This window comes from Bos taurus, chromosome 16 (assembly GCF_002263795.3).
Source record: "Bos taurus isolate L1 Dominette 01449 registration number 42190680 breed Hereford chromosome 16, ARS-UCD2.0, whole genome shotgun sequence".
Taxonomy (NCBI): Eukaryota; Metazoa; Chordata; class Mammalia; order Artiodactyla; family Bovidae; genus Bos; species Bos taurus.
Genome location: NC_037343.1, coordinates 26,423,164 through 26,445,640, shown reverse-complemented (window position 1 = coordinate 26,445,640; position 22,477 = coordinate 26,423,164). Strand labels below are relative to the sequence as shown.

General features: G+C 37.7%; 1 protein-coding gene across 5 annotated transcripts in view; it reads right to left on the bottom strand.

The window, feature by feature from the left end:
- DISP1 (dispatched RND transporter family member 1) overlaps positions 1–22,477 on the bottom strand; it is a 221,790-nt gene that overhangs the window by 72,661 nt on the left and 126,652 nt on the right. For 2 of the 5 annotated variants that reach the window (XM_005216826.3, NM_001038161.1), the window contains 1 exon segment: positions 14,392–14,464. The exons of 1 other annotated variant lie outside the window; for it this stretch is intronic. The gene's annotated coding sequence lies outside the window, so the exon portion shown is untranslated. 5 annotated transcript variants of the gene reach the window in all.

Genomic DNA, 22,477 nt, shown 5'->3' with positions numbered 1-22,477 from the left:
TCCAGTCTTGCTTTATTCATATATTTAGTTCTTTTGCTTTATATTTTTCCAAAAGACTGAGAGATTAAGCAGTTCATTTGTCTTGATCCTCAACATTCAGTTTTCTTTCCCGTGTTAGTGTGATAAGGACCTGCAATTTTTGAAAAATCGGAAATCTTCATATAGTCAGTGTGTCAAGGTTTCCATCACCCATACTGAGCTGTAAGGGTTGTACTGCTGAGGGTGGCTCTGATCCAGTCCCAGAAATCAAAGTAGTCAGAATGAAAGGCAAAGAACTGACTCACGGCAAACACTGAAAGGCAGATCCCCCGTTACCAAAAAGGGGTTGAGTGGTTTAAGACACAGTGAAAAGACAACTGGAACGAGACTAAAATTTTGGACGAATCCATTTTATAATACATATCATTTCCTGGACTGAGGAAAGGTTAACATGTATTTTACTACATTGCTTTGTAGGTCAATCATTTCAGACTCTTAAACATTACACACTTTTCATAATCAATGCAAACAGCTCATGCTCATACTTCTATAATCCATGTCTAAGATGCAAGCTATATGAAACATGGAAGACACATAAAAAATACTCTGCCTTATCTTTGTATACTAAAACAAAATGAAGTATAATCAACCAATAAAATATTCAAGATTTGGCAATGAAAGCATAAGATAGTTCATCAAGAGATGTAATTTTTAAAGTACAATAATTTTTTTAAATCATATTTTAAAAATAATGCCAAGACTGTTTAACACTTTAAAAAGTAGAAATGTGTCAGCAGACATTAAAACCATGGGAAGTGGTAAAGCCGCTGTCTACCAGTGGAACATTCTAGAGTTTATTTACATAGTTTAGTGACTTCCCAGCCATCAAAGGGAACTGGAGTTTTCTTAAGTATAAATACTATTATCTAAGATAAAGATAATAGTATTTATAAACAGGACATATTCATTCTTTCCCTTTCAACAGGAATACCTATTACAGAAAATTTTAGCAAACTGTAAAGTATGCTGCCCATTTTTTACATTATCCCTGAAAAAATCATTTATGTTCTGTCAATGATTTGCATGATATACTCCAGTTTCTGCAAATATTTTACCCACTTGGTTTAGAAAATTTTCACATTTCGCTACAAAACATAGAAATATTTCACAAGTTACTCTAGTTTGAAATTTTCTACCAGTCACATATAAATCATCCACTTTAATTTTAAGCAAAAGTAAACATGGCAAATACATTCTGCTTTCTATGATGGGTAATAAATCCAATTATAACGTAGCTATTATTGCCACCATTAAAATGAACATAATACATGAAACATTTTATCATCTCAAAAACAACTTGAGAGTGTAGAGCAAGCTCTGTGTTTAAAACGAACATTGATAAAAATTAAACTTGGTATGGAAGCTTGGCTCCCAAGCTTAGCTCCCAACTTCTCTTTTTAAAAGCTGGAAGATGCTAATATTTTACTATTTTCCTACAACATTTAATTCACAAAAAGTGATTAAGGCACTTCCTACAATTCTACATCTATTTTTTGACCAACTGGCAATGAGAGAAGCATTTATTTTCTGACTTTTCTGATTAGAAAGTGATTAAAAAAGAACCTCAAAGCATGAAACAGCTGAACAACTTGACATCTGAGGTTTCTTCCCAACTTCGTAAAGAAAGCACATTAGAATAAACCTTAAGAAACAGCTTACCTTACCATACTGTGCTAGACTAACATTCAAAACACTTCATGAGGGATTTTAATGCATTCAGATGCCGTTCAAAGCTTACACTGAAAGAAAACTGTGAGCTAGAATTCTAAATTCAACCTGAGAAGCACACAGCAAAGTTCAGCTTTAAAAGAAATTCTCCCCAAATACATTCACAGAAGCATGAATAAATGTATTACCTTTCTGTTAAGAGAAGCAGCGTTCCTGGTTTGGTTTGGTCTGCAAGTGACTGCAGTAGCAACAGCCGACAGTGGCCGCAGGAACACGGCACAGCAGAGGGCGACCACAGAGTCGCAGAAGCAGCTCCTCGGAGCGGCAGGACAGACCCAATGACAAGCACACGCAGATTGCTTTGAATTAGGCATGTTAGGGGTTGGAACTTTCCGAGTTTGCTCTCCTATAGGACAGGAGAGGTTTTCTCCTACTTAACCCCTGGGGGCAAGGTCTCCGTAATGGTAACAGCTGGCATACAGAGGGGCTTGATCTGAGCACAAGGTCAGCAAGCCAGGATATGAAGCTGACATGTAATTTCTAGCCTTTTCCTGCTTCTACAGGGAAATTGCACGAAGGACTGTTTTTAGTTATAACTTCCTTTGATCTTTTGGACTTAAAGTTACTTAGTAGATTAAAGCCATGTTAGCTGACATTATTTGCTTGCTTAGCCTAACTTAAGTGTTGCAGATTCAGTTTTCTGACACATAGGGCTACTGCATTTAAACTAACACAAATAAACACCAATCGTGTTTATTTCCAAGTTCCGGGGATTCTTGTGTTCTTTCACAAATGGCTCTTGAGACTCTGCTTTTAAGGCAGAAAGTTCATAGTTTTTCAAAGAGGCAGCCTTCTTTATTAAAAAAGAAAGTATTATTTAAAGCAGTTTTAAGTGTTTCCTCTTCAATTGTCCTTAACAAAAACAGTTAAATGAATTTGACACTGCTTTTTATAAATTTGTGGTCCTATTGATGCCAGTATTTAAAATTCCACAGTCATAACAAAAACAGTTAAATGAATTTGACACTGCTTTTTATAAATTTGTGGTCCTATTGATGCCAGTATTTAAAATTCCACAGTCACAACATAAAAAGCTTACAAATACCTTCAAATAAATGCTTTAAAATTACCTATGACAGCTACTGGCAAATAAGTGATAATTTACTGAATCCATGAAATCTAACTTTTTATGACTTTAATAAAAATGTGTAAACAACTCTTACAACGGGCTGTATTGATAGCAATTTCAAAGTTAAGGAAGGTAATACAAGCAGTCAAAGGAAAAAATAGATGAAATTGGGCTTCATGAAAATAAAAAACTTTTATATATTGAAGAACATTATCAAGAAAGTGAAAAAACCTTTTGAATGGGAGAAAATATTTGCAAACCGCATATCTACGGGGCTAGTAATTATAATATATAAAACTTACAACTCAACAATAAAAAGACAAATAATCTAATTTAAAAACAGGCAAAGTTTTAGAATAGAGACTTTTCTAAAGAAAATATACAGATGGCTAATATGCACATAAAAGGATGCTCAGCATCACTAGTTATTAAGGAAATGCAAATTAAAACCACAATGAGAGACCACTTGACAGCCACAAGGATACCAGGGCTTCCCTGGTGGCTCAGAGGTAAAGAATCTGCATGCAACGGAGGAGCCACAGGAGACTCAGGTTTGATCCCTGGATCAGGAAGATCCCCTGGCGGAGGGCACGGCAACCTACTTCAGTATCCTTGTCTGGAGAATCTCAAGGATAGAGGAAGCTGAGTCGCAAAGAGTTGGACACAAAGTGACTTACCACAAGATAGCTATGGTCAAAAAAAGCGAGGAAGGAATAAGGGAGGGAGGGAAGAAAGGAAGGGAGGGAAGGAAGAAGAGTGGGAAGGAAGGAAGGGGAGAGGAAAGGAAGGAAGGGAGAAGGGAAGGAGGGAGAGAAGAAGAGTTGGCAAGGAAAAACTGGAGTGTCATACAACATTGGTGGGAATGTAAAACAGTATTTACAGCCACTATGGAAAACAGTCCAGCAGTTTCTCAAAAAATAAACATAGAGTTACCATATGACACAGCAATTTCACTCCCAGGTAGAGTTGATCCTTATTATTTGTGGATTCCATATTTGCAAATATGCCTACATGCTAAAATTTGTTTGTAATCCCCAAATAATCTTCATGGTGTTTCTTAGTCCTTCAACGTGATCACACACAAAATAGGGGGAAATTTGAGTCCTCTAACAGACACGACTGAGCGACCTCCCTTTCACTTTTCACTTTCATGCATTGGAGAAGGAAATGGCAACCCACTCCAGTGCTCTTGTCTGGAGAATCCCAGGGACGGGGGAGCCTGGTGGGCTGCCATCCATGGGGTCGCACAGAATCGGACACAACTGAAGCGACTTAGCAGCAGCAGCACTCAAGTCCCAGGCGAGGTTCAGCAAGGTGACACACTGCCTTCTCGTTTCAGCTCTCACACTGAAAACAAGTGTTCCTTTTGCAGTCTGTTCTGGTGCCACGTTTTTCAAATTTTCATGCCTTTTGTTGGCAATTTCACTGTTTAAAATGGTCCTGAAGTGTCATGTACAGTGCTGTCTGGAGTTTCAAAGCTCAAGAAGGCTGTGATGTGCCTTATAGAGAAAATACATGTGCTCAAAAAGCTTTATTTAGGAGTGAGTTATAGTGCTGCTGGATATGAGCTCAGTGTTAATGAGTTAACAATAGATATTAGACACATGCTCAGTTATGTTCAACTCTTTGCAACCCCACAGACTGTTGCCCACCAGGCTCCTCTGCCATGGAATTTTCCAGGCAAGAAACACTGGAGTGGGTTGCCATTTTCTGCCCTAGGGGATCCTCCTGACCCAAGGATCGAACCCATGTCTCTTGTGTCTCCTGCATTGTCAGGCGGATTCTTTATCAACTGCACCACTGAGGAAGCCCCATATATTTGGTAAGATATCTTTAAACAGAAACACAAAACAAGGGCATGTACTGATTGGATGTCACAAATGTGACCAGAGGCTTGAAGGAACCTAAGCCTGTTTTTACCTGCAGAGAAGTGACTTAGTATGCATTAATGCAGTGTTTGCAGAGACTTTAAAGAATATAACTACCACAAATAAGGTGAATCAACTGTATATACCCAGGAGAACTGAAAAGTTATGTTCATGAAAGAACTCATAACTAATGTTCACAGTAGCATTATTCACAACAACTAAGGCATCAGCTCAATTCAAATGTCCATCAGGTGCTCCATGGATGAACAAAATGTAGTGCATGTATACAATGGAATACTGTTAGCCATAAGGAGGAATAAAAGCACTGATACATATTACAACCTGGGTGAACCTTGCAAACACTATGCAAAGTGAAAGCCACACACAAAAGGTCACATATCATATGACTCCATTTACATGAAATCTCCAGAACAGTCAAATCCATAGAGATAAAATGTATCTATAGATTAGTGGTTGCCAGGGGCTGGGGGGCAGAGACAGAGGACAGAGGGAGTGACTGCTAACAGGTATTGAGTTTCTTTCGGGGTGATAGAAATGTTCTAGAATTAGGCAGTGCTGATGGTTTCGTAACTTTGTAAATACACTAAAACTCACTGAATTGTACACTTTAAAATAGTGAATTTTATGATATGTGGATTTTACCTTGATAGAAAAATGCTTGTGTACATGCTAAGTTGTTTCAGTCATGACCCCATGACCCCCATGGGGTCTTTGTGACCCCATGGACTGCAGCCCACCAGGCTCCTCTGTTTATGAGATTCTCCAGGCAAGAATTCTGGCATGGGTTGCCATTTCCTCCTCCAGGGGATCTTCCTGACCCAGGGATCGAACCCACATTTCTTATGTCTCCTGCATTGATTGGCGAGTTCTTTACCACTAGTGCCACCTGGGAAGTTCCTGATAGAAAAATAAGAAAGGTATAAAATTCTAGTCATTAGACTAGTGGTTCTCAAACCTGAGTGTGCACCAGAATCTTCTAGAAAGTTTGGGAGAAGGCAGAGGGCAACAGCTCATTCCCAAAGATTCTGATTCTGAGGATCTGGGATGGGGCCTGAGAATTTGCTTTTCTGAAAGACCACAGGTGATGCTGACTCTGCTGGTATGAAACCCACATTTTGAAAACCAGTGTGTTAAAGACAACGTATAAGCTTCTGGAGGGCAGGAAAGGTAACTTTCACCTCTGTATCTTCTAAATTTCCCTTAAAAAGAGCCAATCTTGGGGAAGAAAGAGAGGGAGGGAGGGATAAGAAATATTTAATGAAGTAAATATATTGAAAGAGTCAGTCCTTGCAAACTTATGGTATGCTGACTTCATGCCTTATGTATTGCAAAGGCTGTTAACACCTAAAAATCTACCCCAGAGAATTAAAGAATTAAAATCCAAATCAAAACTACAATGAGGTATCACCTCACACTGGTCAGAACAGCCATCATAAAAACATCTACAAACAATAAATGCCAGAGAGGATATGGAAAAAAGGGAACCCTCTTGCACTGTTGGTAGGAATGTAAATTGATACAGCCACCATGGAGATTTCTTTAAAGACTAGGAATAAAACTACCATATGACTCAGCAATCCCACTACTGGGCATATACCCTGAGAAAACCATAACATGTACCCCAATATTGATTGCAGCACTATTGATAATAGCTAGGGCATGGAAGCAACCTAGATGTCCACTGACAGATAAATGGGTAAAGAAACTGTGGTACATATATACAAAAGAATATTACTCAGCCACAAAAAGGAATGAATTGGAGTAAGTTCTAGTGAGGTTGATGAACTCACAGCCTGTTATACAGTGAAGTAAATCAGAACAAGAAAAAACAAATATTGTAGATAATGCATAAATATGGAATCTAGAAAAGTGATACTGATGAGCCTACTTGTAGGGCAGAAATAGAGATGCAGACATAAAGAACAGACTTGTGGACACAGCTGGGCAAGGACAGGGTGGGACAAACCGAGAGAGTATCACTGAGATATACACATTACCTTGTGTACAACAGATAGCTAGTGCGCAGCTGCTGTGTAACCCAAGGAGCTCAGCCGCGTGCTCTGTGACAGCCTAGAGGGGCAGCACAGGGTTGGGCGATGGGAGGGAGGTCCAAGAGGGAAGGAGTATATGTATACTTATGGCTGATTCGCAGTGTTGTATGGCAGAAACCAACACAACATTGTAAAGCAATTATCCTCTAATTAAAAATTGAAAATGAAGGTATTTAATCATTCTTTGGTCATCTGAATAGTACTTTGGTTTAGTTTAGTAAAAAAGCTAACCCCATTTCACTATGCTCATCGTTCCAAGAGATGTAAACAAAGGTTCTAGAGTGTGGATCCCATAAATTACTCCAGGAAACCTCTGAACTTAGTTAAGGTGTCACAGAAACCAAAGACTTGAACTCCCAACGCATAAATATGTAAACTCTTATTTCTGCTTTTACCAAAGGCACTGATTTGTACATTTAATCACTTTATTTTACAATGGTCTATGTTCTACTGTATGACATCCCTTATATGCGAATTTTAAAAGAAATGATGCAAATACGCTTACGAAACAGAAACAGATTCACAGTCTTAGAGAGTGAACTTATGGTTGTCAGGGGTAGTTAGGGAGTTTGGGATAGACATATACACACTGCTATATTTAAAATGGATAACCAACAAGGACCTACTGTGTAGCACAAGAACTCTGCTCAATGCTATGTGCCAGCTTGGATGGAGAGGACTTTGGGGCATTATGGATTTGGTATATGTATGGCTGGGTCCCTTTGCTGTTCACCTGAAACTATTACAGCATTGTTACCTGGCTATACCCCAATTCAAAGTAAAAAGTTTTTTAAAAAATGGGTCTGTGTTGAAGGAAACCCAAAAAAAGAGGGGATCTATGTCAATGTATAGCTGATTCACTTTGCTGTACAGTAGAAACTAGCTGAACACTGTAAAGCAACTATACTTCAGTGAAAGTTAATTTTTAAAAATGGGTCTACATTAAAATACAGTTACAATTTAAAGTACACTTCTTATACTGTCATGTGAAATCCATTATTTTATAAATAATAATCAGGATTATTTCCAATCGGTTTGTATGTTTCTCAACATATTAGAATGAAAAAGAAAACACTAGTAACCTTACAAAGTTCTGATGTTTTCTGAAAACAAAATCCTAGTTTTTCTCAGATCACATTACTTAGGTATCTTTCTTCATTACTAGGAAGATAGAACAGCACAGGAGAGGGACAGAGAGACAAGAACTGGCCAGAGAGGCACAACAGGTGGTACTTTTTAAAAAGTGAAAAAAAAAAACACCCACTGGGTAACAAACTCTTTCACATCTGAACTCAGTCCAAAATGTGATTCCAGATGTTGTTATATTTATTGACATTTAAAAGTCCCACCTATTAATCTTTGTGTGTGTGTTAAACTTCAAAATAGCTGGCTGTGAATAAACTGTGATCTAAGGTAGATGGTAGCGTTCTGCTTCAGCCAGATTTCTATTTCAGTATGGTCAGGTCAATAGCTTTGTAACTGGAAAGTACAAGTTCAGAAAAGTAATGACAAGAAAGTTCTTCAGATAGCATCCCACCTTGTGTTTTAGTGTTTTTAGAGTACAGACTGTTGGGTACACGAAAGACTTCAGCCCGGAACATTATGCTGCTCAAGTCACAGTCAGAACTGGGAACTCAGTGGGGTCCTGAGGTGCACCGACAGCTCTGCCACTCACCAGCTCTGTACCCATGAACTAGTCACCTGATCCAGAGCTTAGGACCTCCTATTTATAAAGTCAATGGGGGCTTCCCCAGTGGCTTAGAAGGTAAAGAACCTGCCTGCAATGCAGGAGACTTAGGTTCGATCCTTGGGTCGGGAAGACCCCCTGGAGAAGGGAAAGCAACCCACTCCAGTATTTTTGCCTGGAGAAAATCTATGGACAGAGGAGCCTGGTGGGCAACAGTCCATGGGGTCGCAAAGAGTCGGGCATGACTGAGCAACCAACATGTTCACTTTCATACCTTAGATGAAATAATCTCACAGGTCCCTCCCGACTATGAATTCAGTTTTTATGAATTTGCATATCACTCAAATGGATAAAATGAACCACAGTTTTACTATTCAAATTTGGATTAAGAAAAAAACCTATACTGTCAAAGTTGAATCAGTGAATTTGGAGTAAAGACCATAAAGTAAGCAAATTGGAGCAGAAACAAAATAACCGTGATGCTAAAATTCCTTTCCATCAAGATGGAAATATGTACATCAGTCTTACATATTCCTCTCACCTGATAATTCACATTTAAATATCTTACACCTTCTTTTCACATCTTATTTCCTGTTGAAAACACTATCTTCAAAAACTACAATGCTTACAAATGAAAATGTGATGACCCCTCTAAGGAATCTGAGGGTGAACCTCTTCACCCTTCTTTCGCTCTTCACTCCAGCCCTCGAGTCCTTACCAAGGCCTGTTTTAGTTTCCCTTGCTTTGCACTTCCTTGATTCAGATTTTATGGTCAGCATTTATTTACTTTACAAGCCTTCTACTGTGCTGGCCCTTCGAAGGTCTCCCCTCAACTTGCTTTCCCACTATCTTTTCTTCCTTCCAGGTTTGGGAATGCTACTGAAAAAAGTCATTAGACAGGAAGGTGGAGACCTAAACCAAATGCAGACTCACCTCTGGAGGTTTCCCCGAGCTGCTGAGATTCATCTCATCTATCACAGATTCTTCACTGAAATCCCCACAGGGACTGCTGGAAATCTTTCCCATGCTCCCTATCTTAACGTCCTCCGTGAAAAATGCTATCTATTTTATGAAAAAGAAAGTACCATGAGTGCCTGAAAGTTTTATCATCTCTACCTCACACTTCTTCTGGAACTCATCCCTTATCTCTCACAATGTCCATGCCTCTTTCCTAAATTAACTACTTACATACTAGGTCTGTGCTACCCAATGTGGTAGCCAGTAGCCACATGTGCTACTTATATTTAAAGTAATTAAAATCAAATGCAATTAAAATGTTCATGCTTCGAGTGCACTTGCCACATTTTCACGTGCTCAGGGCTGCACGCAGCTCATGGCTTTTGCACTGGACAGAGCAGAGAGAGAAGATGCCCATCACTGTGAAGGCTCACTGAACAGCTCTCCTCTAGATCCACATGCTCTAGATTGCTATGTTTCTTTAACCTGTCTCACCCTTCCTCCCCAAGTCCATCTACAACTTTTTTTTTCCCTCAGAAACTTCTTTATTTCCTTAGAAAAAAAATATTTAGTTTTTCCCACAGCCTAACCAAGTCATTCCTTGTCTTGGCCTGCTGGTGTTCAGGTCTCTCTCTTCTTTTCCTTTCACTGCCAGGCAATACTCAAAGCCTCACTTCCTCTCATTCCTTAACTTCTAACAATCTTGCGTGAGTGCATGCTCAGTCACTTCAGCTGTGTCTGACTCTTTGTGACCCCATGGACTGCAGCCCACCAGGCTCCTCTGTCCTGGGATTCTCCAGAATACTGGAGTGGGTTGCCACGCCCTCCTCCAGGGATCAAACCCAGGTCGCCTGCATTGCAGCTGATTCTTTTCTCCACTAAACCACCTGGGAAGCCCAAGTGAAAATCGCTTAGCAGGGTCTGACTCTTTGCGACCCCATGGACTGTAGCCCACCAGGCTCCTCTGTCCATGTAATTCTCTAGGCAAGAATACTCGAGTGGGTTGCCATTCCCTTCTCCAGGGGATCTTCCCGACCCAGGGATGGAACCATGTCTCTTGCATCTGCTGCACTGCAGACAGATTCTTTACCGTCTGAGCCACTAGGGAAGCCCCTAACAATCTTACTCACCATCTAATAGAACTGTTTCTTCAGAAACAAAATTCCTTTCTCAATACTCATTTTCTTTACGTGTCTTCATTTCCCAACCCCGCTGGCAATCTCCTTTTCTCCTTGCTCAGTTTCCATCATTCTAACACTCACGACTTCTTTAACATCTATTCCATTTTCTTAGCAGATCCTCTGAACTCTCTTATTTTAATTCTTAGGCACTGTCCAAGCCTTCTGTCACTTCTCCTTTCTGTTCTATGCTTCCTGCCTATGTCATCCCATTCAACTTCTTTTCTAAGTTCCATTTTTGCAATGTTTGCTATCTAAGGACATTTCAATATATATGTCCTGTCGACAGTTCAAACTCAGTAATGTCCACTACAAATTATCTTATCATCTTCAAACAACTTCTTGATTTTCCTATTTCTATTTACTCAGTCACTTAAGCCCCAAATTTTAACTTAAATATTTATTCATTGAACACCTGACCTGTACCTTTGACCTTTATACCACTATCTACCCTTATTTATTTGTTCTCAAGATAGCCATTGTCACATAAACCCTCCTTTCCTCTCCGTTTCCTCTCCTACCTTCTATGTACTGTGCCCTGGAATTATTGCAACAGCCTACTTGTTTAGGCACTCAGTCATGTCCAACTCTTTGTGACCCCGTGGACTGTAGCCCGCCAAGCTCCTCTGTCCATGGGATTTCCCAGGCAAGAATACTGGAGTGGGCTGCCATCTTCTTTTCCAGGGAATCTTCCTGGATCAGGGACCGAAACCTCATCTCCTACACCCCAGGTGGATTCTTTACCACTGAGCCACTAGAGAAACCTGCAACAGCTTACCAGACGTGATCTAATCTATGGTACCCTAAAATTCCAATCTAAGCAACACAGAACTTTTAGATTTCTCACCGTAACAGATAGATCTGATCAAGATGCTCCTCGGTACAGAAAACACTAATGGCTCCTGCGCGCACTAAGGAAAGTTCAAACATGTTACTTAGCTGGCATGCAAGACCCTCCAATATCTGGGTCCTTGCCCTTCCCATTCAGTGCCCTTGTCAGACAGAATGTGCTTTAGTCCAAAGAAAGTGGCACACAACTGCTCAGTGCTTATGCTCTTCCTTCTGTTTGCAGTGCTTTTTGTTCACACTTCCAACTTCCACCATCCCATCCATTCTTTACAACACATGACAAATAACATATCTTCCATGAAGCCTTCTGTGCTTGCCTAAGACAGGAATTCTTTCATCCTCTTCTAAGTTACATGACCCTGAGAGCGCTCTTATGGCACTCAACACGTGTTAACTTTTTCTCATGGTCATTTGTATCCCTCTCTTACCCTCTTTACCTACACATAGCAGCACAAGCTCTATTATTATAATTTTTACATACTTCAGGAAGATCTAGTAGCTAGCAAGTACTTGACAGATACTTACTGAAGAAGTGATTTTTTTAATTTGTTTTTACAATGTGTTACTATTACCACTATCATTTATTAAACAGAATAAATGTACCTTTGGAATGTAGTCTGCAAAGTAAAACTCAGTACACAAAATCCTATTTTTCCTGCTGATTTATATGAGCCCCAAGGACCACGTCCACTGAGGTTGTAGGAAAGAAACAATAGCCAAGATTCAATATATTTTAATATGATTGCGACATGCTGCACTGTTCTCTACTTTTAAACTCTGAGTACTAAACTTCTGCTAAATACTCAGAGATGTCAGTAACTGGCTTCTCACCCTGTTCTCCAAACCAGTAGAGGTCACTCCAGAAGCTAAGATGCAAGCTTATTCCTGGACAAGTTTTAAATTTCTTTTTGTCTTGTTTCTAACGTAAGATTCTCCTTGGCATTAGCAAAAAATATTTTTAAGGAATGAAAATAAATGAGTTTTCCCCTGCAGCGAGCCATTCAATTTAATGAACAGTAGACTTTCTGTTTAACTGCCGACTGATCTTACTGTAGCAAATACAACTTCTGTGATAAAATGCCTTGGAAACAAGCATTAATTAATCTGAGAAATCTTTGTATTCATTACGTCCTTTGCTTAATTGGATTAGAAACTAGGTAATCATATGCATTTTCTCAACAATCCAGAGAGCATTTTGGTCATCCAGAATGAAATTTACTTATCAATCCATACACTACCAAAATTTTTAATGAAGATCAGAAGCTGGAAAATATATCTTAAGCAAAAAGCACAGAGATTAATAACTTTCAGAGAAAATGTAGGTCTTTGTTCTGTGAAGAAAAAATATCTTACTACGCAATACAAAAAAAAATTGGCAAACATTTCAGCTCTCCTAAGATAAAAAAAAATTACTATTAAAAAGAACTTTTTAAATGTGAAAAATAACTCAAGCAGGTTAGTTTATTGTAGGTTTCACGTTGGTATTCTGGTCAATATCTTGTCTTGACATGAGCAGCATAAACAGCATGCTGCCTGAGAGCCTTTCTCCCACACAAGGCATAAAGAATGTTTCATATTTTAGAGGAGGAGAGAAGGCTCAGATTTGATAGTTTTATATAAAAAACAAGCTGGATCATTTCAGCCATAACAAAATAACGAGACTGCAGATCATCTGAGAATATAATCTTGTGATGTGTGATGATTTAGAAGCAAAGCACAGAGCAGTCACGGGCTCTGGAGAGGTTCCAAAATATTTCTGGTTTGCAATATAGGATTTCAAAATAAGATATTTTACCACTTTTACCACAGATGCCCCTAACATGAAATATACTCCTAGAATGAAGATTAGTGTGTCTTAACTATAATCTAATTAGAACATTATTATAATGGTTACAGCTGTATTGTTACTAAACCTGAAGTGAATCTAAAAATGAATGCAGTATGCATATGTTAGGAAGAATTATGACCAATAAACTGAAATTTTTCTGTAAGTTAGACTTCTAATATTGATGGAGAACATGACACTAACTTTCCTTATGTCATGAAATAAAAATACAGGAAAGTTAATTTTCCAAAAGTCAGAGTTTATTGGAAAATATGCGTCACTTGCGTACAAATACCTATCGTCGTTATGAAAGGCTTTGATCAAGTACCACTATGACACACTGCATTCTCTGATATAAAATGAAATTGTACGGGAGAAAGTAAATGAAAATTCTAATCCTATTTTATTTACTTATACTATTTGTAACAAGTGGCAATATTATTTTTGGCAAGGAAAGAACCCTAAACTACCCAAACTCTAAAACAGAAGATATTTATTACGGTTAGATATTTCACAAAAGTAGCAGGAGTTGTTTCATACGATGAAAGCACACACATTAGTTATTCACTTCAAGCAGTTCAAATTATGAAACTCAGGCTATGTGTGGCTTCAAAAAGTCATCTACATGAAATAAAATTCTGTGAGATGACTAAAAACATTAGAAATAATGTAATAACAAGTGGGAAAGGAGTAAGAATACTTATTTCTATAAGACTGTACGAATATGAGACATATACTAGAATACTAAAATACTCCATATAGCAGTGCAGTCATATTCAAAATATAGATGTGGCTGAAAGAACACATTTGTAAATGGGTTATATTAGAATCTAGAATTAGTTACTATGGACAATAAAAGGTTATCTCCTTTTCCCATGTTATTTTTTATTTCTAGTGTTATTAACGTGCATAACATCTACAGTGTTTTGTAACATATACAGCAACACTGATGTAAGTACTGAAAGGTAATTCATCTTGTAAACAGACAAGGTAAATTTACAGTATCAATAAATATAGTAATGTAGGAAAATGTATTTTCCTCATGATTTGTCTTAATAATATTTTCTTTTCTCTAGCTGACTTTATTATAAGAATACGAATATAATACAAATAACATACCAAATGAGTGTTAACTGACTCTTCATGTTATTCATAAGGCTTCTGGTCAACTGCAGGCTGTCACTGGTTAAGTCTGGGGGAAGTCAAAAGTTATACATGATTTTCCACTCACGGGGTGTTAGGGCTCCTAAACCCCATGTTGTTCAAGGGTCAACTCTAATTCTCTACATTATTGGATTTAATTTGCTAATAATTCATTGAATTTTTTTTTCATCTATGTCAAGAGATACTGATCTGTAGTTTTCTTTTTGTAATATCTTTATCAGGTTTCAGTATTAAGATAATGCTTGCCTCATAGAATGAGTTAGGAAATATTCCCTCTGTTTCTATCCTAGTAAAAGGTTATCTTAATGTATTTAACATAGTAACTGATTAATAGCATGACAAATGCTACTTTAAAAACATTAAAACAAAAATCATCACCATGACTGGTGCTCCTCAAGAACAAGGCATCTTTGGCACATTCATATAACCTCAAATGAAGAAAGTATAAGCACGCTCTAGATGGTCATTACCATCCCTGAATGGTAGACCTTTCTGGGCTGTCAGCCAGAACGGACCTCCTGGGTATGTACTGGTAAATTCTCCAGCTCCAGTGTTGGGAAGTGTGGACACAACAAGACAACTGTCCAATGCCCATACCAAACCAGCATGTGTGGGCTGTGACATGTATCATTAGATTCTGGCATCCCCCAAAACTTAAGATACTATAACTGGGGATGGACAAAACAAGCCAGTTGAGGCATCCTTAACCTTAAACATCTTGAGAGAAGACAAGCCCACAACTTTCTTTGCTAACTTGTTCCAGGTACTCATATAATTCAAGATCACAAAACTTCTGACAAAAACATAGGGAAAAAATATTTAAAGCAAATTTAAATATTTCTATTCCTTTATAATAAAACTCAAAACCTAATTGTATATTAAAAATTACCACGACAGATACGTAACAAGCATAGGTTCAAGCATTGCCTTTGCAAAGAAACACCAAAGGAGATAGGAATTCCATTACTCTGAATACAAAGCAACAGCAGCAACGAAATAAACTTACACAATTACTGACATCAAGAAAGTACACTATTTACTAAGCAGATCACTGTATCTGAGTTCCAAGTTATGTTAACAACAGAATACCACCAAGACAACCTCTGCCTTAAAAAGAGACAGAGAAGTGATATTTATCAATATTTACCAATTTATCAATGTTATTTTTCAGTATTTAGACTTCACAAAGAACTGTCAACGGAAGTGTCATACTTCAGGAGAATGAAGGATGAAAAAAACTGAAGAGTCAGAGAAACTGAACTAAATAGTTCTTTGTTTTATTTCTAAATTATGGCATCCACCTTGTTAGTCACCCAACAGACTGCTTTCCTGGATATCTCAGTCAATGACCAAGAATTGCTAAGTATGTGTTTTACCTAATAGCCTCAAGTCACAGTTCCTTACATAGTACACTGTCAGCACGGCCGTCAGTCACAGTGAAGGAACATCACACACTCCCCCTCACCATCCCTTTGGGACATTAGGCCATGCCGTGCTCATTCCTTTCTTTGCCAAGCGGAATGCCTTAGTAATATGCATCCACACCCTGTTGGCTTTGCAACAAGTCAAACCCAGCATCAAGGATCCAACTCAGATCCTCTATAGAGCAACAAGTGTAACAGTCAGAAATTTCTAAAATGATCCCTAATCTTGCATAAAGCTAAGATACATCTTTTGCTTAGATCAAAAAAGCCCAACTTTTGGAAATAACTGCTTTTTTTAATCTCTGATTATTTGCAATGATAGTTACTTTTGATACATACTTGACAATTAGTATTCAAACAGTATCCAGGACAGCTAGAGCTAAACTCAGATTTTATATATCCAGGAGTATATGAAAGATACTCAGTCTTTGCTACTACGATCTAAACTTCCTTATATATATTTTTTGACACTGTCAGAGATTAAATTTTACAAGCTCTGTCATTATACCTCCTAAGAGGGCAACAATATTGGCAGTGCTTATTCTCACAGTGATAAATAACTCTGTATCCTTGCCAAGAGGGTGAGTGAAAAAAAGGGGGGAGGTGAGAAGATTGAAAAAGGAGGTAAGGTCCTGGTGTTCATGTTATCTTATCTTTGAGGGCAAAGCCCCTTGAACTAGTCCAAAGGAAACTCGAATCCAAATTAATAATAATGCACAGATTTCACCAGATCACAAGAAAAATACTTTTTTTCTGATCCCAACTTCAGAGCATAAAACTAATATCTCATTGGTATAATACATTTTGAAATCAACTAAGTTTGTATATAGAAATACACATTTATTTCTGTTTTCTGGTACTAGTATACATGAAAGGTTTCACTGTGGATATGCCGAAGTCTCCCTAGAAGAGTTTTTATTTTTTAAAAGTTCCTTTAAAAAAATTAAATACTGGTCCCTTTGATCAAAACTAACTTCAAATAGAAGACCAAAGAATTTTATAACAGCCCAAAGATTTTAATGATTTTCTCTGGATCAGCTGGCATCAGAGTAAGCCTATACTGACATGAGTAAGAGAAACATGTAACAGTATTAGTTATACGAGCAGACCATATCCATTTTTTTGTTTAGAATTTTTAAAAAATAAACTACTTCCATTTCAAGTATGAATTTGGGAATAAAACAAGTTATCTCTCCTTGGCTCTGGAATGTTTGAATTTCAAATTTCATAAAAGTTATCTCTAAGATGAATACTAAGAAAAGATTCCTATTTTATTTTTCATCTACTTTTATACTAAATGTTTAATGCTAACATCTTGGTGTCACTTTTTTTTTTAAGACAAGTGATTTTTTTTTTTTTTTTTTTAAATAAAAGTAGAGGAAAAGAGGCAAAGGAAGACCAGCTAGGGTAAAATCTTGTGCTAAGCAAATAAAGAGAATATAGTTCAGGTAGTTTTAATATGCTATGAACCAACTTCTTTTTCAAATAAACTCTCTAACATGGAAGTTCATATTTTAGATAATATGGATATAAGAGTAACATGTCCGCTCTCTCTGCTCTTTACAGATATATACATACAAGCTAACGTGCGAAAGCAAATTATCTCATCCATGAAAAGCAAATTTAATCTATTAATGTATTTGCTTGACTCTTAATGTTTTTTATAAAATGATTCAGTCTTAATTTTATATTTCACTTCAAACTATTTCATAGCTAAGTTTTTAAGGAGAATACAAGTGATCAAGAATCAAGGAGGAAAAAAAAAAAAGAATCAAGGAGAAAGGGTGGAGGGCAGTGTTTTTTACATCAAAATAAATCTTAACATTCTAAATTCCAGTCAATATTTTTTACTTTATTCTAAAACTCTGAAGTATAGTTTGAAGTTTTTTAAAGTACAATTGTGTTTCTGTTTTTAGCATTCCTGCTATGAAAATCTAGTTCTGTGGGCTGAGTCCTGCACACTGTCTCGTATCCCAAGATCACGTCACTGCATATGGCGGCGATACTTCATTCTTGCTCCCACTACCTCATATGTCAATACTCAGACATGAAAGCACTTTCCTATCACTCTGCTATTTTTCTAGCTCACATTCTTTAGTGAAACCTCAAATAACCAAATAAGTTCAACAAAAGTTTACTGAAGCTTAGGAATATAGTATGATTGCCTCTTATTTTCTACTGCCTCATAAGTTCTGAGAATAAAATTAAAAGGAACAATTTGATTAATACATGAGTCAACCTCCTATAATTAACTTTAAGAAATCTCTTGTACAGAAAGAGAGTTTAACATATGAGGAAACTAAAGCCAATGGATATAAAAGAGAGGAGTAACAGAAGGCAAATGGTAAAAGGAACATGGGAAATGGAAAATGGCCGTAGTATTGGGGTGATAAATTCAAGACACACACAAGTAATGGGGATGAAAACAAGCAAGACAGAAATGGAGGCAGTGAGAGGAAAATTGAAAACTGGAGGAAAAAGAGAAAATACAACACTGAAAATAGATAGGGCAGAAGAAAAGTTAGGTGTTTCATGCTGTAACCTAACACAGCGTGGTAATCTTTGCTTTTATAAATAAAAACAATTTATTTGCTTTGCTTAATAAATAAAAACAATTTATTAGGAGAAAAAAATACAAATGAAGAAACTACAACATTCCACATATCTACGGTTACTGCAGAGGTATAATTAAGCACTCCTGTACACTAGCTGAGCGCCGAAGAATTGATGCTTTTAAACTGTGGTGTTGGAGAAGACTCTTCAGAGTCCCTTGGACTGCAAGGAGATCCAACCAGTCCATTCTGAAGGAGATCAGCCCTGGGATTTCTTTGGAAGGAATGATGCTAAAGCTGAAACTCCAGTACTTTGGCCACCTCATGCAAAGAGTTGACTCATTGGAAAAGACTCTGATGCTGGGAGGGATTGGGGGCAAGAGGAGAAGGGGACGACAGAGGATGAGATGGCTGGATGGCATCACTGACTCAATGGACGTGAGTCTGGGTGAACTCCGGGAGTTGGTGATAGACAGGGAGGCCTGGCGTGCTGCGATTCATGGCGTCACAGAGAGTTGGACACGACTGAGTGACTGAACTGAACTGAACTGTACACTATGGTTCCTCTTGAAATTCCAGCCTACTTTCTGTGTAACCCCATAACATTCATTGTAATTGTGAACACACAGGAACTTGATTAAAGCACATTAGTAAGAGCTTATGAAAAACAGAGGACTACTGGACTACCAGAGATGGGAGTCAGCCTCCTCTGACCTATGGACAAGGGTCATATTGAGTGCTAACTCTTGTCTGCCACCATGCACCCACTCCTCGCTACTTCTCGAGGTGGCAATCACCACCTCACTTCTTCATTAAAATAATCTCTTTCATCTGCCAAAGAAATAAAAAGGCACCAGATAATGGCATCCTTCCTTTTAAGAGTTCCTTAGCTTTGCTCTATACAGTCTCATAATACTTGAAACAGATGTAAATCCACAAATGTAAACAAATGTAAATCCACATTTTCCCAGTCCTTTTGCCTCCTAGACAATTCAAACTGGAAACAGCAAGAGATTTTGGTTTAGAGAAGACAATCTCTGATACTATGATACCTTTACTGTTACCTACAGAGCATTTATTCAGTCTAAAGATCAACTTTGGGACAAAATGAAAAATAGGTTTAACTGTACATTAAAATAACATAAGAGAGATGGAGGCTTTCAAATAACCTAATCATCAGGAAAAAAGAAAACACAGCTTGAGAAAAAAGAATTGACCGGAAAAAAAAAAAAAGGAAAGCCACTAAATCAATTACTATTAAATCTTAAAGAAATGTATATAGATCATTTATAGAGCACAAATACTAGATTTTTGACTAGACAAAGTCAACTTTTTAAAAACGATGCCATCCCATTACTCTCAATACAGAGATTCCCCCTTGCCTACCAGAAGGGTTCCAAAGGGTTAAAAAGAACCTTCCCAATCATGCTCTTACATAAATTCTCAAGCCCAGCCAAACTATTCTCAACTTTATCACTTACATACAATTTGCTCATATTGCTCCTTCTCTCTCCCTACTCACCTCCACGACATTGACAAAGCTGAATTCTACCTATTTCTTCAAGGTACAGGTAAATTTCCTTTTCTCTTTTTAGACTGCTCTGCCTCACAGAGATCATTCTCTCTTCTGTCTACCAAACAACTGGTTTCTATAACATGTATTGGATATTCACAGTGTTATAATAGCACATTTTTTTTGTAGTGAGAATAATTAATGTTCTTGTTTAATATATTATGTACATACATTCTCAAAGACAGGATTCCTACACCTTGCTGACATATTTAATCAACTTCAGGACTGTTTTGTATTTGTGCCCACACCCTTCCTCTGGGATAACTTTTCTGATTGTTGAGTGCACCTTTAATTTAGCATTTCTTCTCAGGAGGTTAGGTGAATAGTGAACACTCTTATACACTTGAAATTTTCTTAATTTTGCTATCATTCTGGAATAATACTTTAGCAGAATACAAAAGTCTATCTATTCTAACAGAACTTTGAAGCTGTTAGTTCTGTCTTCTGGCATCTATGTTGCCAATGAGAAATCTAGTATAGGTCTAACTAAGTCCCTTTAGGTAAAGCCTTTTTCTCCCAACTGTTTTCGTATTTTCTCCTTTGTTTGCTGCAGTTCTACTATTATTGTTTCTTGATGTGGATTTAGCTTTATTTACCCTGTTTAGTGTGGGGGTAAGGGGTGCTTCTGTGGTGGCTTAGGGGTAAAGAATCCAGCTGCAATGCAGGAGACTCGGGTTTGATTCCTGGGTCGGGAAGATCCCCTGGAGAAGGAGATGGCACCCACCCCAGTATTCTTGCCTGGGAAATCCCATGAACTTTCCAGAAATCCCATGGACAGGAGAAGCCTGGAGGGCTACAATCCATGGGGTCACAAAGAGTCGGACACGACTTAGTGACTCAACAACAACCCTGTTTAGTACCCGGGTACACTTTTGATGTGATGACTCATAGCTTTCAGCAATTCTGGAAAATCTGAGATATTACCTCCTCTGCTCTTTGAACATACTTATTTTACAACCTTCGTTAAAATTGCATAGTAGTGAATTCAACTCTAATTAAAAAAATTTTTTTGGCAGAGGGGGAGTTTTAAACTTGTATTTTTGGTACTGCAGGCTCATTTTTTAATGGGAGTATTTTTTATTTTGTTTTAACCCAGTTTTCCTTTCTTCCCCTCTCCTGACAATTGTTTTTGCAGTTGCTTGCACTTGCTCCCTCTCCTAACCGGATTTTGTACAATTCTTAGCTCTAAAACAGTCCAGACGATAACATTTAAAAACTATACCTCTACGGTGATATTAGGGATATATAGAGCCAGCAGACAAAATAACTCAGTTTCTGATCATTAAACTGTGCTTTTATCCTACTTTCTCCATTTAACTCACAGCTTCTAACAACACTATGGTTTCCCAAAGTTGGCAGTGCTGGCAACTTTTCAGGCTTCAGACACAATAATGGAAATCAGGCTGGGGAGAAAGGGTTCTCCTCACTCCACTCCTTCCTTTAAGCAATAAGCTTGGCTCCTTTCCCATCTTCTGAGGAGCAGCTGAACAACCTTCTGCCTTCTGGCCAGGAGCTTGGCAGGCTAACAGTTCCGGTCGTACCAACAACTTTCTATTTCTGATCACTTTCAGGTCATCTGAAATGTTTGTTTTGATTTTGAGTCAGCTATGACATTTTTGTTCTCTTTTTATATTCGGCCACTGCCATGTGGAGGATGGTGTTGAAACAGGTCATTTGGACCAAGCCTGACCAGAACTCTCCTGTGTCTTTTGTCTGAACCTCGGTGCCCAGTATGGTGCCAAACATAGAAGAGATTCTCAATAAGTAACTTTCACACAAAAAGTACAAATAAATGTGTATATATGAAAATATGTCAATGGAATCTTGAATCACAATAGAGGAGCACTAACACATTCATAAACAATCAAAGTAGAATATGTTTTATTTGCTCTGATTAAAAATAACCATACTGTGCATGTCAATCACATGAATGTGATAACTTCTGTGTAATTCATAATAAGCTTGAAATAGTTATAATTTTAAGAAAATGAGTGAGCTAATTGGCATAAAACACTAACCATAGTGTCTGATTTATCTCTTCCTGAATCCCTTTGTTCTCTACATACAATATACTAATGGTGATATCATTCTAAGAAAAGTTTATCTTGAATCAGAAACAGAAATTAACATGCATCAATCCATACTCATTTAGCAAATTCATTCACATATCATTCCCAGAAGAAACTCACCCCAAGAAGCTTTTTTTAAGAGGAGTATACTCTAAGGAAGAAGAAAAGGTATTCCAAAGCACACCAAGAAACAACAGGATACAATACATTTACAAAGTGTAGTACAATAACATCACAGAAAGTAGAGCTATTATCCCCAAGTATTCTTAAAGAAAGGAAAAAAAAAAAGGAGGGGAAGAAAGAAAGAAAAAGAAAAGGTCAAAGAATAAAAAAATCCATCCAGGGTCTTGAGCACTGGCCAAGAGAAAATGGTCTTTGATTTTGGAAATGGTCTTCTGATTTTATTTTTCACTGACATATGCT